Source organism: Excalfactoria chinensis, chromosome 4 (genome assembly GCF_039878825.1).
Source record: "Excalfactoria chinensis isolate bCotChi1 chromosome 4, bCotChi1.hap2, whole genome shotgun sequence".
NCBI classification, from domain to species: Eukaryota; Metazoa; Chordata; class Aves; order Galliformes; family Phasianidae; genus Excalfactoria; species Excalfactoria chinensis.
Window position 1 is genome coordinate 73,075,288 of NC_092828.1, and position 16,544 is coordinate 73,091,831.

The 16,544-nt window shown below is 41.8% G+C and overlaps 1 protein-coding gene across 4 annotated transcripts in view; it reads right to left on the reverse strand.

Moving 5' to 3' along the window:
* DCX (doublecortin) overlaps positions 1 to 16,544 on the reverse strand; it is a 127,118-nt gene that overhangs the window by 78,608 nt on the left and 31,966 nt on the right. For all 4 annotated transcript variants that reach the window (XM_072336730.1, XM_072336728.1, XM_072336731.1 and 1 more), the window contains exon 2: positions 767 to 974. The gene's annotated coding sequence lies outside the window, so the exon portion shown is untranslated. The remainder of the gene's footprint in view (positions 1 to 766; positions 975 to 16,544) is intronic.

Sequence of the window (16,544 nt, forward strand, 5' to 3'; positions counted from 1 at the left end):
TCTTCCAATCCCACCCCCCCCTCCTGGTCTTAAGTGATTTAATTGCTGGAAGTGCCCCCTGCCCAAGGGACACGCCGCCCCTGCCAGCTCACCTTTCATTGTTCTGAGCGCAGGGGGGCTCCTAGCGCAAAGGAAGAGCTCAGAAAAGCAGACTTGAGCTGACAGACAGTAATCAGGAATTTCTGCATGGTCTTTAGTTTATGCTTAAGAACAACCTCCCCCCCTGCACCAAACCCCAACACAAAAGGAGGAGAAATCCCCCCAGTCCTGCTCTTTAATTCCCTCCGTAAACTAGGAACACGCAACTCACATATGTTGCTTGCATGTTAACACGAGGTAGAAATAGGATTTACATCCCACACTTGGCAGCCAGGTACAAATCTAGGAAAAGCTGTTGCTATCAGTTCCCCACCCCTCACATTTGCCAGAACCGCTGCTTCGCTGTGCTTTACAATGTCACCGTGACCTGAACGGGGAAAAATCATTGTCCTCAGCCTGCGGTAAAGCAGATGACAATGCAGGCAATCTGCAGAGAAACCCCAAGTTAGGAACGTTTTCTGCACAATGCCAGCTGGGGTATATTCAGTCGGGTGACACGTACTGAACAATGAAACATCCAAGCAACTTCGGGAATGAAACGGAGGATTCGGGGGTTTTGTTTAAAAATGAACTGCAGATGCTGTAAGGTACTAAAAGAAAGATTCCTCCTTCCATCTGACATCTGCTACTTTTCTGCATGCAAGTCACTCGAAAGAGCTCTACTCACCGGTTTTCAGCGCGCAGGGTGGAGATGCTGAGAGAAAGAAAACCAGGCTCGCTCTGCCTTTGTTGTCTGAGCTCCAAGCAAGAAATTCCTGCCAGGGTGGATGAGACGCCTCCTAGGTCCTAGTGCCTTGTTCGATCCCTTCATGGTAACTTTGCCTCAACGGCTTTTACTCTAATCATCATTCATCTTATTGCAGTCTTCTCTGTATCTGAGGGGGAAAAAAAAAAGGGTGTGTTCATTCTAGCTCTGGATATGTTAATAGATGGTTAAGCAAAAAAGTTTAAAGGGGCAAGTTTGGGGCTTGTGTTCTGAAGGAAGTAAATTTCTCCTTGGCTTTAACTTCACCAAGAAAGCATCTGGCCCCACTGAAAATAGAACATAATTAGACAAACACTAATTTTATAGGATTACAGTATGGGGAGGTCATGGCTACTAGCTTAATATGTCCTACGGTTGCTGGCACAAGGCTTTAGTGTGCTAGTAAAGCAACTTAAGAAAAAGTTAACCAGTGGCACTGGGCCCAGTTCTGCTGCTGTACTGGTTTCACACAGCATTCATGGTTTACACTGGCAAGCGGGAAGGGACAATTGACTTGGTGGTTACATATGCAGCGCACTTGAATAATTTTTCTCTGTTAACACTGGACATAAGTCAAAAGCAAAGCTCTGAATTCAAGTACCCAAGGGGTTCGGGATGGAGTCAATCAACACAAACCTAACCCAACAGATTCAATTTGGCTTAAATCCCAAACAAACAACAACAAAAAAAAATTGGACTCAACTGCAGGAGAATTCAGCTGTTCCAAAATGGCACTAACCTCTTTCCCTGAGACAACAAAATCTTCCACCTGCTTTGTAAGAGAGATTTCCATCCCGTATGTAGAGGAGCAGCACTGCAAACCCCACTCCTAACCCTGCTGGTGCTGATATTATCTTTATTTTAAATGAGAATAAGGCTTGGAAATGGGAGGATCTTCCCATGTGTAGAAGGAAATCTTTCCTAACAAAGCTCTGTCTGTTTTGAATGAAAATATCAGATTTTCTTCATTCTGGCACATTATACATTTAAACAGGAAAAAAAATATATATATATAATAGTACTTAGTCCAGCTTTGTCTGCCCTTTAGATGACTGTCCAGGCAGTGCTGACAAATCCACTCAAAGCACCTCTTCCCAGCAATTTTCACACATAACAGTTGTGAAAAAGTTTTCTTCTTCCCTGAAACCCTCTTTTCATTCATATAAGGTTCCCTTGCATCCTCTGCAAAAGCTGTCATCTGCTCCCTTTGTGCTTCGTGGAATCACTATAGAGGAAACCACAGATCTACTCTCCCTCCTCAAGCACTTGAGGGGACCACAGCGAAGAGCAAGACCTGGGTGTGTTTCGGTCTCTGCACATAGACACAGGCAGCAGGAGGCACTTCAAGGATTCTCCTTCCCATTCCCAAATTAGATATATGGACATTCATCACCGCGTGTTTAATCTGTCCACGATAAACAGTTCTTCCCTATACTATATAAGACACTGTACTAAGTTCTCATATTTTTAAAATGCAAAGACATGAATTATTATACATATGCTCAGCACAGTAACAGCAAAAATATAGGAAAGGAAATAAAATTTAGTCTTCAGTGGTGCATGCCTAAGGCATTTGGATACTAGTTAGGGGCAATGTGGAAGGGTGATGTAGATTCATGCAGTCTGTGGAACTGTACAACTTATCTCCCAAGTTTGACTTCCATGGAGTTTATGAAGTCAGCAAATAGTCTCAAGCAGTATTAAAATACAGCTCTTCTTTCTAACCCTGAAACCTCATCCACCAAAGAGAAAATGAAATGTGTGTATATGGACGTGCTTGCTCAGGACTCTACCAGAAACTTTTGAGCACGGGCAGGTGCTTTTAAAAGCATTCAGGTTTAAGCGCATTTACTCTGGCAAGAAACCTGCTATTTGTTCCTGACTGAAGGGTAAGGCTTCTACAGTCAGTGGTAACAATGTTCATCTTTGGTGTAACCCAGTTATTTGTATAAGGTTCCCAAATCACGGGAAGTACAGTTGTCCCCCTTTAATCCCGCCACGGGCAAGAAGAATCTCAGCAGCCAGGGCATCATTGGAGATGAAGAGCCCTGAGGCCAGATTGACGTGACATTCCCAGTGGAATCACACCACATTTGTTTCTCTGCAAATGAAAGCAGAATCATCTCATCCTACAGACACTGGCTGGGCAATATGGCACAGAAATAAACAACCCTTTCTTGATGAATACTTCTTTGCTGGCCTCAAGGAGTTAATGTTGGTCAAAACCTATTTACTTCAGAAGAGAATAATTCCCTGAGACAAATCTAAACCATTTTAGGCAGCGTGAGATACCGAGAACTGGAAAAATTCTTCCTCTTCCCATCAATAGCCTCATCTTGCTATAAAGGAAAGATAAATATAGCTTTTCAGATTCAAATACCTACTTTAAATCAGGTGAATCATCTTTCCTCCAGGAAGCTAACATTTAGACTTCTGCCTATGTAACTAAATCTGGGAAAAGACATGTTTGTTGGCATTGCCAGGCAACTGTGATAGTTCAGAGAAGAGCAGAGTGCAGATAAAAAAGATTTTGTTACTTCTTCTGTGCTAACTTCCCCACATATACATAGAAAATCCGGTTTCTATTATCAGGAGTCAGTCTTAAGTAATTTCTATGTAGAACTTCCAATGCCTTGCTAATAATAACGTCCTGAACTCTATAAAAACTTTGTTTGTTCATAGCACATCACAGTGTAAGGATGCTAATCAGCTGAAGTCTGACTGCACCACAGATAAAATTTCTGGAAAAAATTAAATCAAGCGATCACTGCTCTTGTAGGAAGACTTGGATCATCATTGTCAAGTCAGTCTATGCAGATGCATGTTTAACTTTCTTATTTTCACCTCCATGCTTCTGGACTGCTTTGAAAATGTCGTGTCTGATCCCTCCTTTCAAAGCTTTGTTGGATGAGATCTTTATGCCAAAGCACTCTGAAATCACAAATGACTATTTCAGGGCTCTGTCAAATGTGTTGAGGCAGTCAAAACCAAGGATCCACAAAGCCAGTAACTCACTTCTGAAACTATAGAGCAACAGCCTTTAAACCTGAGGAGCTGATAGTTCATTGAAGAACTATCCTATATCAGCCCATAGAGTTAAGTCTCTTCTACATAGTACTATAAGCAATGGGCACTTCACAGACTTTCACCACACATTAATTTCCATTGCAGATTTATTTTTATAGGGACCACACACATCTGAAAGTCTTTTAAATACCAAAGCTCGTGAGCCAAAGTCAACTTACTGCTGGGAAAGGAGGTGTACCTTCACAGCATAGCTGCCCCACTCCTTGCCCTATAACCATCTGCAGAGGCTGTATAGACCCATCTGTAGCCTGAATAATTGAAAACCCCAGGGAACAGGAGGGATGGAGTTTTCTGTCTGAAGGAGGAAAGGCTGGAAGCTGTAGATTCCAATGAGTTTGGCTGGGCTCCAAGGCCACCTGCAGCAGCCAGGGAACGTGAGGGTCTCACCTGCATCCCACAGCAACAACACCCTTTGGGTGGGACCCGTCACTCCTCTGGAGACAGCCTCCAACTGTGATGAGTCAATGCTTCTGTGCTGCTGCAGCCCCACACCCTTGGCAATCCCCCTCAGCTTCAGTAGATTACTTTGGCATCAGTTAAACTCCTGCTGAAATTTAGGAGAAAGGGGCTATTTCATCCTCTGGGGGATCAACAAGAAACACGCTACAAGCGAAAAGGCCATTCCCTGTGCTAATAAACCCTTTTTAAGTATCTGGAAACAATGCAGCACAAAGAATTAATTCAGTGACTCACTGAAGACATTCCCAACACATCCAGATATGAGAAAGCACTGAAAAGCACAACGCTCATCCAAAAAATACCTTTTACATTAGATTTCATCTGGCTTATTCCCTCTGTTCTACAAGCAACAAATCACGTAGATGAATCAGTTTTCCATGGCTGAACACAAATTCCCTGATAGAGAAAATGAAACACCCTCATCCAAGGTATCCTTTTATAAATCCTGCCACATCCAGTGGGTTCCACAAGGCAAACTTTGGTGGCAGCTCAGTGACACAGTTTTCCCTCAACAGCAATTTATAGAGCTTGCAGAAAGCCAAGGAAACATCTGCCACATGCATTGCCTCTACCTTGGGGGACATGCAGAAGCTCACAGAGGTTGTCAGTATGTTTCTGCTGACCAAGCTAAGCATGATATATGGTCTGCAAGTCCCAGCCAACGTCATGACAGATGAAACCACAAGAAATCTAGATGTCTCCTTTCTCAGAGGTTGTCCATGGCTGCATCATAGTACATAGGAGACTCATGATCAAGACTGCTACCTTCTTGATAATTGCCCTACAAGACTATAATTTTCAATAGAAGATGAAAAATACCTTCAGTGGCTTCTGGAGACATTAGGAATTTTTTTAAACTCTGCAGCACAGCATTGGACGAAGACAAGAGGTAATAAAAGGACGAATTGCAGCAACCTGGAGCTCTCAGCCTCTGAGGCTCATTTTGAACTTTGGAGCTGAAAGAAATCGTGATTGTCCTATGTGATGGACAGGGACTACATGTCTACAAAGGTTTCAGAACTATGAGAGGAGGCAAAGAAGGGGTCATAAGCAAGGAAGAAAGGTAAGTTCGGTTTTGAATCAACTCATTCTAATGCCACAGAAGTCCCCTGCTTGGACAGATTTTCCTTTTCCATAGTCCCAAGCATTTCTCATGTCCATATACCACAACATGCAACCCACAGGTACCCCTGACTGAGGCCCATTGTCTTTGGAGCACACACCCATTACTTGTAGAGAGCTCACCTTCAGATACAGATTATGTTTTGCCAACATATCTGATAGAGCACAGGTGATGAAATCCCAGGGAAGCCACAAGGTTCTGAGGAAACCTGTCCACTGGCAGAAGATTGGTATTTAAAGCACAGATTCTCAGCTGTTGTGCAGTAGTGCTGAACTGTCAGCTACACAGTAGAACAATTGTCATTCAGCTTTCCCACCTACAAACAATCAGAGCTAAGAGTGGCAGCTCTGATGCTTTTATACTCTCCATGACAGAAGAGAGTGGGAAAACACTTCTTTTGTGCTATTAGAACCATCCTATGAGAGCAATAAGACAATGTTTTATCCAAAAATTTCACAGAGAACAGGAGTAAATTATGATTTTTTCATTGCTGCAGATACTGCTCAGCTAAATTTGCCATTATTCTTCAGGAACATTTATCTTTAAAAAATTATTGAAAATCATTGCTTTAAAATGAAAATTTAACTGCTCAGAATCACTTACAGATCAAAATACACAAGCACACTAAATGATAATTGTTTAAACACCAGTAAATAGAGATTCCTTATTTGCACTGATGCAGTCTCACTCTAGAAGGACAGACTTGTTACAGTCAATCAAAATGGAACAAACAGTAAAACACACTACAGCACACAAGGCTGGCGCTGACATCGTCAGTCACCTTCCTCCAGCTGGGGGAGCCAGCTCTGCAAACACTACATTGAACTAAAACAAATCTGATTCTTTTCCCAGATCAGGCTTTGAAAAGCTGGGTCTTGCATGCATGAGCCAGCAATATCATTGGTTTCTGGTGGCAATGCAAAGTCCTGTCCCTAGCAGCTATTAATACATCCAGGGACTTTAGATACCTTTAGAGAACCTACAAAGAGCTACCTGTATGTTTCATCTTCAAAACAAAGGCTGAGGTATAGAAGCCTAAGACATGGCCTTCCAGATAACTCTATTTAAAATACTGAAATTATGATCTAAACTTCTGCAGTTCATCTGCAACGTGAGGTAGATTTTTCCTTGTCTACAGCAGAACCACCATGAAAAGCATAGGGCAGCCTACTAATCCATTGATGCCTCTGAACTGACTCACTGGAAACAGGCATCTCATCCTGCTGGGAAGCAATGACTATCAGTGCTTTCATGCTGATCATTTTAGTAGTAGCATTTCAGTAGCAGGTTTTGATTTGAGGTTTTCTTTGTCTAGTCCAGGGGTTTTGTTGTTGTTGGTTTTGTGGGTTTTTTTTAAGGAACAGCTTGCTGAAAACCAGATGACTGTTTAACATCTCAGGATTACCAGATGATTAGATTAGATATTAGGAGAAAATTCTTTACACAGAGGGTGGTGAGGCCCTGGCACTGCTGCCCAGAGAGCTGTGGGTGCCCCATCCCTGGAGGTGCTCAAGGCTAGACTGGATGGGACCCTGGGCAGCCTGAGCTGGTGGATGGCAACCCAGCCCACAGCAGGGTTTGGAACTAGATGGTCTTTAAGTTCCCTTCCAACTCGAGCCATTTTAAGATTCAATGATGGTGATTTTACTGATCAAAAAGCTGACACCAGAAACTCCAATGTTGATTCCGATGCTGTTTCTATATTATGTACATTCTGTTTATTACAAACCTTTCCTCCAGTGTAAGATAAAAAAAATTCTATGTGCTACTCTTGGGTTATTTATTCCCCATTATAAGAAACCCCTAGCCTAGAAAAGTTTGTAAACCACTGTTTAATTGAACAGAAGAACTGTACCAGAACATCAGGACTCATAGTCAAGGTTTGGAGCACGAACCAGATTAAAAGATAGTCTTGATCTCTCATGTATAGGTGTAATTACCTGTACATTCAGTTTAACAAGATCTCATAAAGGTTACCCTGAACCAACTATGAACAACCACTCAGAACAAGCAAAGATTATAGGATTTCAGGCACCAGTTAGAAAAGGCTTCCATTTTATACTCCACACCTCTGAGCACTTATTAATCACTAGAGCTGGAGCCAAAAAGGTTCTACTCAGAAGGCATACAGAAATACAGATATTTCATGTGACATCAAACTCCAGAAAAACAAGCCCTAGCATGTGCACATGGGACCTGCTCTCCACTCACTGTGAACTTGAGGGAGATCTTTACAAGGGACATCTAAAGGCAAGTGGCTCAAGTCAGAAAAATCAACTGATGAAATGCCAGAATAGTGCAAAACGCCAGATTCAATCCTTGCTAGCCATAAGAAAAGGATAAAAGAAACACACTGGCTTTACTGAGGGTCCAGGTGGTCACAGCCACCATTCTCTTCTCTGTTAGCATCTGCTGAGCTGCAAAGTGAAGGTACTCCTGCAACAGCAGGTTTCAGTTCCCAGTGCTGAGTACATACCAAATCCCAGCAGAATGTCACCATACTGCCTTTATATCATGGGCTAATGAACAGACAGGTTTACCCACATGTATCACAGCCACTACTTTTGTTCATCTCCTACTTTGTTACAGCCCCTGGAGAAAGGCTGTTCAGCTGATTGCAATCACGCTACAGAAACAAGCCACAGTCATAAATACTAACAGTTTTGTCCTTTGCACCCATTAAGTGCTTTGCAGTTCTGAGTTGATGTTTTATTCTGCTTCCATTTAGAAAATTAAATTGCTTAGCTGCTTAGGTGGGTTACACTCATCAAACAATTCAACAAACATTTTCAGCTGGATCCTCAGTTAACGCTGAAAGCAGATGGAGCACTTCTCAAGTATCTTTTATTCAAGACTGATTCAAGGCCCAGAGCATAACATGAATAGTTTTTGCATGTCCCCTGGGCACAGTCATGACTTGTTTCATTGTGGTAACTCTGCATCGATCCACGCCCCAGCACTGCTGACTGGACTGATTCCCCAATTTGTGGCCTCATTCTGAAAGCCAGTATTTAAAAGCAGTGTTTGCCTTGCTTTTTGACCCTGTAATCCCACTCAGTTTTGAGTTTCTTTACTTTTAAGGTACAATTCCTATCCACCTCTTTGGGATATCCACTTTAAGTCTCCTTCCTTGCATTTTCCATGGAGGTGTGAAAGGGGAACCTGAAGAGAGATCTCGTTTTACTTTTTGCAGTGTTAATCACAGAAGAGTGGAGCATCCACATTACATCCAGGCCATTCCCAGGAGTAACACCAGTGCAGACTGGTTCCCTGTGAGGTTGGCGTATGTAAGAGGAAGTAGTGAGCCACACATGAGACTGAATGCGTAAGTTCAGCGCACAGAGGGTACCTCCGTCGTGCCTCACAAAGCAGCAGCGAACTGCGTAGTACCTCCATCAAAGCTCAAGAACCCGCAGCAGTCATCGTCGGGACCTCCGTAAAAACCTCGGTGCAAACCGCATTCACGTTTCTGGGCTGATTCCTCGGGCTGCAGGTATCAGTAAGACAGCAACGATGCCACCCTGTGGCAAAATTGAGTATCGGGAGTGCGAAGCAATTCCCTTTCGAGGACTCATCAATTTGGAGGGAGTGCAGCTTTCAGGCATATTATTTGTTCCCCAGAAAGGGAGGACATAAGGCACCGATAAGCAGCCTCCATGCTTCACTAGCAGTGCTGTAGCATGTGCTGTGAGACGCCAAAAAGGATTTGCAGGCACAACAGTTAGTCCATCAGATCACTTATGATCAGAAATTCAGGTAAAGCTGAACAGTGTGGTTAAGTATTTAACGATAGTGATTTGATTCAAAGGAACCAGTAGCTGATAGATCTGTTTTAACTTCTTGTTAGGAAATCAAGTTCTATAACCTGGTTATTCTCCCTTCAAGTTTCAGCACACATCAAGAGTACACTTACAAAAACCTAACAACACCTCAGATACCTCGAGTGTCTTAGTTGGCTGGACTGCTGCTTCTTGACAAAGATGCAGACAGATTTACACAGATCTTTCTCCACTTGCACATTACAATTAAGTGATTTAGCATCCCTAAAGTGAAAAAGGAACAGATTTGTTTTTGTTTGTTTGATTTTGCACGTTACAGGATCTTGGAAAGCAGAATGACCCTTGCTCAGACTTGGGATCTGAGCTGTATCTGGGGGGAAACAAATCCTGGAGATGGAGTTATAGCTTCGCACTGCATTGAAACAATCTGTGATGTGACTTGTTTGATTCACTTCAAACCAAAGGAAGGCTTTGCAGAAGCTAATAACTGTTTTGTTTCATGTAGCCCATTGGGTGGTAAGAAGTCATTTCAAGTTGCAACAGGCACCATGAACAGGCTCCTCATACACCAACATAGCTTTCTTCCCCTTAATGCAAGGCCTGCTAAACCAACACAGACAATTGCTTAAAGGATTTAAACACTTACAGAAAACAAGTTATCAGGCATTTACAGGTCAGACTTGCTTCCCCGTACTTTGTAAGTGCCCTTCCTTTTGCTGCCTCAAGAGGAAGCAGTTAAAGGCAATGCCAGCAGATGGCAACCCGCTAAGGAGCTTGTAGCAGCTGTTGAGCTGTGCAGACCAGTAGTGTGGGTAGCAGTAAGAGTCGGATGAAGCTTTGTCCTTGTAATTAAACATTCAAAGGAGAGGCTACAGGAGACATCCAGCTGTTTTAAACCCTGCTGCAGCCACACTGTATTAGTGACATCCCTGTAACAACCCATTTTCATAGCTTAACTCGTTCTATACAATTTTTACTGGCTTCTCAGTGCTGAAGCATGAGAAGCTCACACAACATGCTCATGGTCAATAGATTGCTGTCATTTAACAGTCTCAGTTTTCCTTTATTCTTCCAAAAGCCCTGCAGAGGACCAGTTTCCTTTAAGCATCACTGTCTGAAGTATAGGTTTATATTATACACTGCCAATTCAGACAGACAATAAATCCTCATGCCCAGATAACACTTTTAAAATGCCCCCATACTTGAGATTTCCTTCTGTCCAGCTGTAGGATAACCCCTAATCTGAGCTGCAAATTACTGCTCAGATATTTCCCTCCCACCAACAATTCATGGAATGAGAGGGTTTAAGGTTTCTGTGCAGATAACATTTGGAAGGCTGTGAAATCATTTGGAGTCTCCCTAGATTTTTAAAAGCTGGAGGGCAGCAGGTTTGGCAGACCTGACAGGGCACGAGTAAAAGCCTCCTTAGTAGGAGCAGTGCTTTATTTCAGACCATCAAGACACAGGACGAAGGTTCCCAGGTACACAACAGGACCTAGAGGACTAGTGCCAGAACTCACATTCAGACAAGTCACAACGCACAATACTCACACTTTTTATCCTCACAAGTACAGAGTGATCAGTACCAAGCAGAACACAGCAGGGAAAGACTACTGAAAAAGTAACCATTTTGGAGTCATTAAGGGAGGAGCTGAGTTACAGTGAGGGAAGAGATTACAGCAACATCCTGCTAATTAGCAGGGGAGGAGACAGGAGATCCCATTCACTGAACTATTGTTTTAAATTAGGATTTGGAAATATTTCATTGGCGGGCTGCTTTCTACCTTCTCTTCCAGAATAGAGATTAGCATTAAATTATTCAATTTACATCGGCCAAATAGCTAGCAATTCAAAGAGATGCAATTAGATTTCAGAAGGCAGCTTTTTAATATTCATAGCAGCTGCTGTAACTACATTTTTAATCCACTGCAGGATTTAGCAGGCTGTAGATGTTAGAGGTGTCACTGTGTGTGTCAAATTTGGTACAGAGCAGCAGGTTGCATTCACCAGGGTGAGCTCGTGCTGTGACAGGGATGGATGATAACTCACTAGTTGTGTTTGTGCTATAAGGAAAGGAACTCAACAAACCCCGAGGCAAGGAGTATTTGTTAACAGGAAACAACTGCCCATCAGTTTCAACTTCTACCATACCTCTGCAGTTTAGGCACAATCAGCAGAGTATCAACATCCCACAAGTGGCATAATTTTTAATCACTGCTGCCCCACCACACATTCAACCTCTACCATGCAGTGACTACTCCACCTGCTATTGCTTCCTTTCCCACAGATCACAACTCATTTCTAGGAATATATATATATATATTTCTGTTTCACCCACAGCAGAAGCAAAATACTCATTGGTTTGGCTCAATTATTGTGAAATCTCTACTGGTTACAGAGTATCCAGAGACCACACAATGGAATCCATGAGGAAAGTCTGCAATATACATGACCTAACTCCTTGAATTTAAGGAAGCAGGAATTTTAGAGCACTGGAACATCGAATACAGTATGAGTAAAAGTAACACCATTCTAAGCGAGTACCAGTAATTTACTCCCACACTGGGATAGGCTGCATCACACAGTCTAGCAAGAGAGCTTTAGTTCCCTTATGTTCTTCACACTAGCTGGAAAAAACACCTATGATGTGGATAATACTAAGCATGAGCAGTCCTTAAGTGGAGGAGAGGTGCTACTATACCTTCATCAGAAAATAGCCTGTTCCATATCTAAGTCCGGGAGTTATAGAGCAGATTTAGATGAACCTTACTGAAAGAGATCTTAACTAGCGGGGAACACATCCTTCAGAAATGAGGCATGTAATAACTTATTCTGGTGTCACCATTCCCTGAAGTAAATAGCGTTGGATTTGTTTCTGAAATAACTAGCTCATTACCTCAGCCTGTGGCAGAAGCAGCAAGTGCCAGCCATCTGGAGTGCTAGGTGGCCCACTGCCAACGGAGCTGTGATGCTGCAGAAGAGGTGGAAAGCAGGGGTGAGTTAGAGCAATGAGAGCAAGTATAGCATAGACAGAAGGCTAAAGCAAGGGGAGGGACTTACATGCAAGAAAAAAAAAAAAACTGCTCTTAAAAAAAAAAAATAAAATAAATGTAATCAATGCCTAAGGTCAAGCAGATATTGGAAATAAGTTGTTTTCCAGGTTATCTGCTAGCATAAGGGTAGGGAAAGAGATGACCCTAGTAACAAAGAATTATTAGAAATAAAATGAGACAAATGAAGTAAAATAAGATAGTGAAGAGCCAACCCACTATGCTGTGTTGGGAAAGTTCCCTGACTCAAATACCTTCCTCTACACAGGAGAACCATCACAACATGGTTTACTGACAGAGCTTTCTCTTTGTCACTGTATCAGAGAGAGATGGATTGGCAGGGGAAATAGGAGGTGGTTGGAAAGCTGTCACTTGACCTAATAAATGACAGACAAAAGTATTAAGTTCTACTGGTGGCAAAATGATAGTGATATAAAAAAAGCTCTGTAATGCTTATAAAGACCTCGTTTAGACTCTGCTTGATGTCTTTACCTCAAGTATCTCAAGCCATCATTTTGTTACCTTATTCTGATGATGTAGTATGAAAAGCAGTCATGAGAAACTAGACCTTTAGCACAAAGAGATGTACCAATTTACCACATACAAAAATATGATCCTAACTCCCAATTCTTGACAACTAAATAGAATGGAAAATAACCTCCAAATTATACCAAGCAACACATCCTTAGTAAGTGCTTACATACCATTTCAACCAAGACTTGTTGGCAAGAATTGGTTAAAAGCAGAAACCAGGTGGGGCTGCTCACAATACCTAACAGAAATTGGGTGGAATAATTTCTGTTTTTTTCCCCTGTGTTTACCAGAATCAAGTTATGGTAGAAAAATTAGAATTCTTGAACATTAAGTGTTACAGCATTTTTCTATATAGGATTGCAGTTTTCCTTCCCTACCATTGTAGGTTCTCAAGATCTGCGATCTTTTGTCTGTAAGGAATGGTAGTCAAAGTCTAGTAAATGTAGGAGTCAAGATAACTATGTTTGCCTTCTGTTGGTATAAGAATATAAATCAACTTCCTGGAAAGTTAAGGCCTTTAGCATCTCCCCTATTTTTCCCTCTTTTTTCCCCCTCAGGCTCCTTAAGGAAAACTACTGTTCAGAAAACTACATGTGAGAGTCATGCCTGCAGAGGGCTAATCTGATATCGCTGTGCCACAGGGCTGTAGTCTCTTTCTCTAGAAACAGGAGAACAAATCCTGATTTGTAAGGGATAGGCAAGCTGTCATTTGGTGGAAACATGACAAAGATGTTTGCCCTTTTCCACAAAATTAAAATGTGCGAGTTTGGGCTGATTTTAAGGAGGAAACGTTTTGTCACCAGACAATCAGGAGACCAACAGATAACACTGATTTAGCTGGCTAGAAACATAGCTCAGGTCGGAGTTCTTCTGGTTCTTTGTCCCATATACAAAAGACAGAGGGTTCTGAAGACAGTGTAAAATGTGAGAAGTAACATTTGGGCACAGATGTACATCAGTTTGTACCTCGATTTGTTTGCCAACCCCTGATAGTCAGCATTTGCCCTATGCTGTGAAGTTTGGGTCATCTTTATACCCTATTCAAAATACTTTTTGTATAACATTTACTGTCAAGTAACTTACAGAATGTTTTGGAGTCTTCAACTTCCAACTAGAATCCACTATATAAAGTGGTTCCCACTGGATACTCCTGTTGATTACTGCCTCATGATGTTTACAAACGAGTACCAAAACAACATAATGGGATATGTACTGAAGATACGGTTGATATTTTTGGCTTCTAGCATGTCAATACATTCCTTTTCAGTAGCAGAAATCTCAAAGTTAATGAAATTGTTATTGCTGAGAGTTTAAATGTCAGCCAGATCCTGTACTTGTTGAGAGCTGAGCTGATGCTTTATCACTGCAGGGATTTCACAGACATAAATAAAAACAGAAATGTGGTTCTACCTTCTGCACTTCAGAAACTTCTAAACACAGAAATGAGCAAGGAAAAAGGAGTCCTGTTATTCAGATGGAATCTCCTTGTCTAGCTTATCAGAAGCTTCTGAATACAGCTAGAGGAAAGCTTCAATAAGAACTCACAGATGTTTCTATTATGAATCCAAATGTACTTTGAATTCAGAGGCAATGGGTCACCATGTTGCAGAGAATGTTAACTGAAGGGAAGCAGTACCTCCAGCCCTTAAAGATAAGGGAGGAGAACCTCTAGAGAGTTGTTGTAATTCATTGAATAGGTCATAGAGGTAATTTAGCAGAGATTTCTCAAGTTATCCACAGGGGGAAAGGCGACAGGTTGACAAAGAATAGTTCATTGCCATAAACCAAAGGATGTAATAGTTTTTCTCTGATATTTTTGTATACAATATTCCTTGCCCACTCCTCTTTCAACCCACCAGCTGGCATAGATTTCACAGCACTGATGAGCATCAGGTGCTGTTGCAGTGCCGATAATATAAAGCCTGCCTCAGTCCAGGTACAAAAGATGGCACAACGTCTTCCAGATAACATAAAACTGAAATCCTAGCTATGTAGAATTTCTCTTTGATAGATAAATGGCTACTGAAAGGCAAAAGGAATGTTTAGATATCAGGTCCCTAGCTGGATCCTCTTCATAGAATCATCGAATGACAAGGTTGGAAAGGACCTACAAGATCATTTAGTCCAACAGTCCTCCTATTACCTTAGCTACAGAAAACCACTAAACCATATCTTGTAGCTCCTCATCCAGATGCCTGTTGAACACTGCCAGGGAAGGCAGCTCCACCACCTCCCTTGGCAGCCATTCCAGTGCCTGACCACTCTCTAAGAGAAAAAGTTTTTCCCTATGTCTAGTCTAAACCTCATCTGATACAACTTGCGGCCAATTCCTCGGGTCCTGTTTGTTGCATGGGAGAAGAGAGCAAGCCTCTCCTCATCACAATCTCCCTTCAAAAAGTTGTAGGGTGCAATGAACATCTTAGAACATTTCACCGTGGATTTGGGGCTAACAGCTGTTATACCACTATGATTTTTAATGCAAAAATATCCCGGGTTAATCTAAAGATATAAACAACAGAAATCATCATGTCTGTGTCTCTCTTTTCATGTGGCACATGCTACATCCCACTGGAGTAGCTGGACTATGCAATGCAAAAAAGCATCTGCTTGCACTTACATAGGAACTTTTCAAGCTACAAAGGAAAACAATATACTTTGCAAACCAAGCTTCATTGCTCTTTGTGTCCAAGATGACAATAATTCAAACTTCATTCAGGTATTTAAATACCTACCAAAGCGAAGAGAAGCAAAGCTGTGTGATGGGAAAAAAGAAGGAAGTCAAGGGGTGCCACAGTGTAACAGCTGAGCCCATCTTCTGTCTCTGCTGCCTGAGAACAGGAGATGATGTCTGTAGTTAGCGGCCAAACAGCAATTACATTCATATCTTCTTTCAGCAATGAATCTCAATCTCTTCTTTATGGCAGGGTTACCAGGACCTCTTCAGTGAAAAGCCCTTTTGTTTCCCTAAGGTCATCTGTGGTGATGGACCATTCTTTGATAGTTTCTGCCATCTAATTAAGAAAGGGTTGTGTGAGTAAGCAGGTAGCCTGGGAGCTGATCTTTTGTGAACAGGGAAAATTTCATTTGTGCAAAATAAATAAAATAAATAAATCTAGGGCTTCTGCTGAATTATTAAATGAATTATTGCAACAGCTCACCTTCCTTTGGAGTGATTTAATTATCACAGATTTTCCAAATGAAGGGGAGGGAGTAATCAGAGGAGAGACAGAACATTTCCTGTAGGAAATATCAGTTTGGCAGCTGCGCCCCTTACCTGGAGATGTCCAGTGAAGTTCATTAAGGGCTGGTAATACGTTGTGATCATTTGTGTTGCCAAGCACCGGTTTTTCCATGATGCAATACATAGAAATAAATGTGTAAACCAAAGTATTCAAGAGAAAAAAAGAATATGAAAGACCACATATGTCCCTGGAAAAAAGGACAGGTAGCTATAATCATATGTATTAAAAGTCCAACAGTCAGAAAGGCTGGAGAACAAGGAATTCAGTCAGTTTCACAAGTGGCAAACTGAGGCACTGAAAACTAAGAATCTGGGATGGATCTAGGAGAGAAATCTAGAACAAAGCTCAGACCTTTAGCCAGAAACAGGCCATATATTCAATTTAGCAGCAAGTAGGAATAATCTCTAGGAAAAAAAAAAAATATAT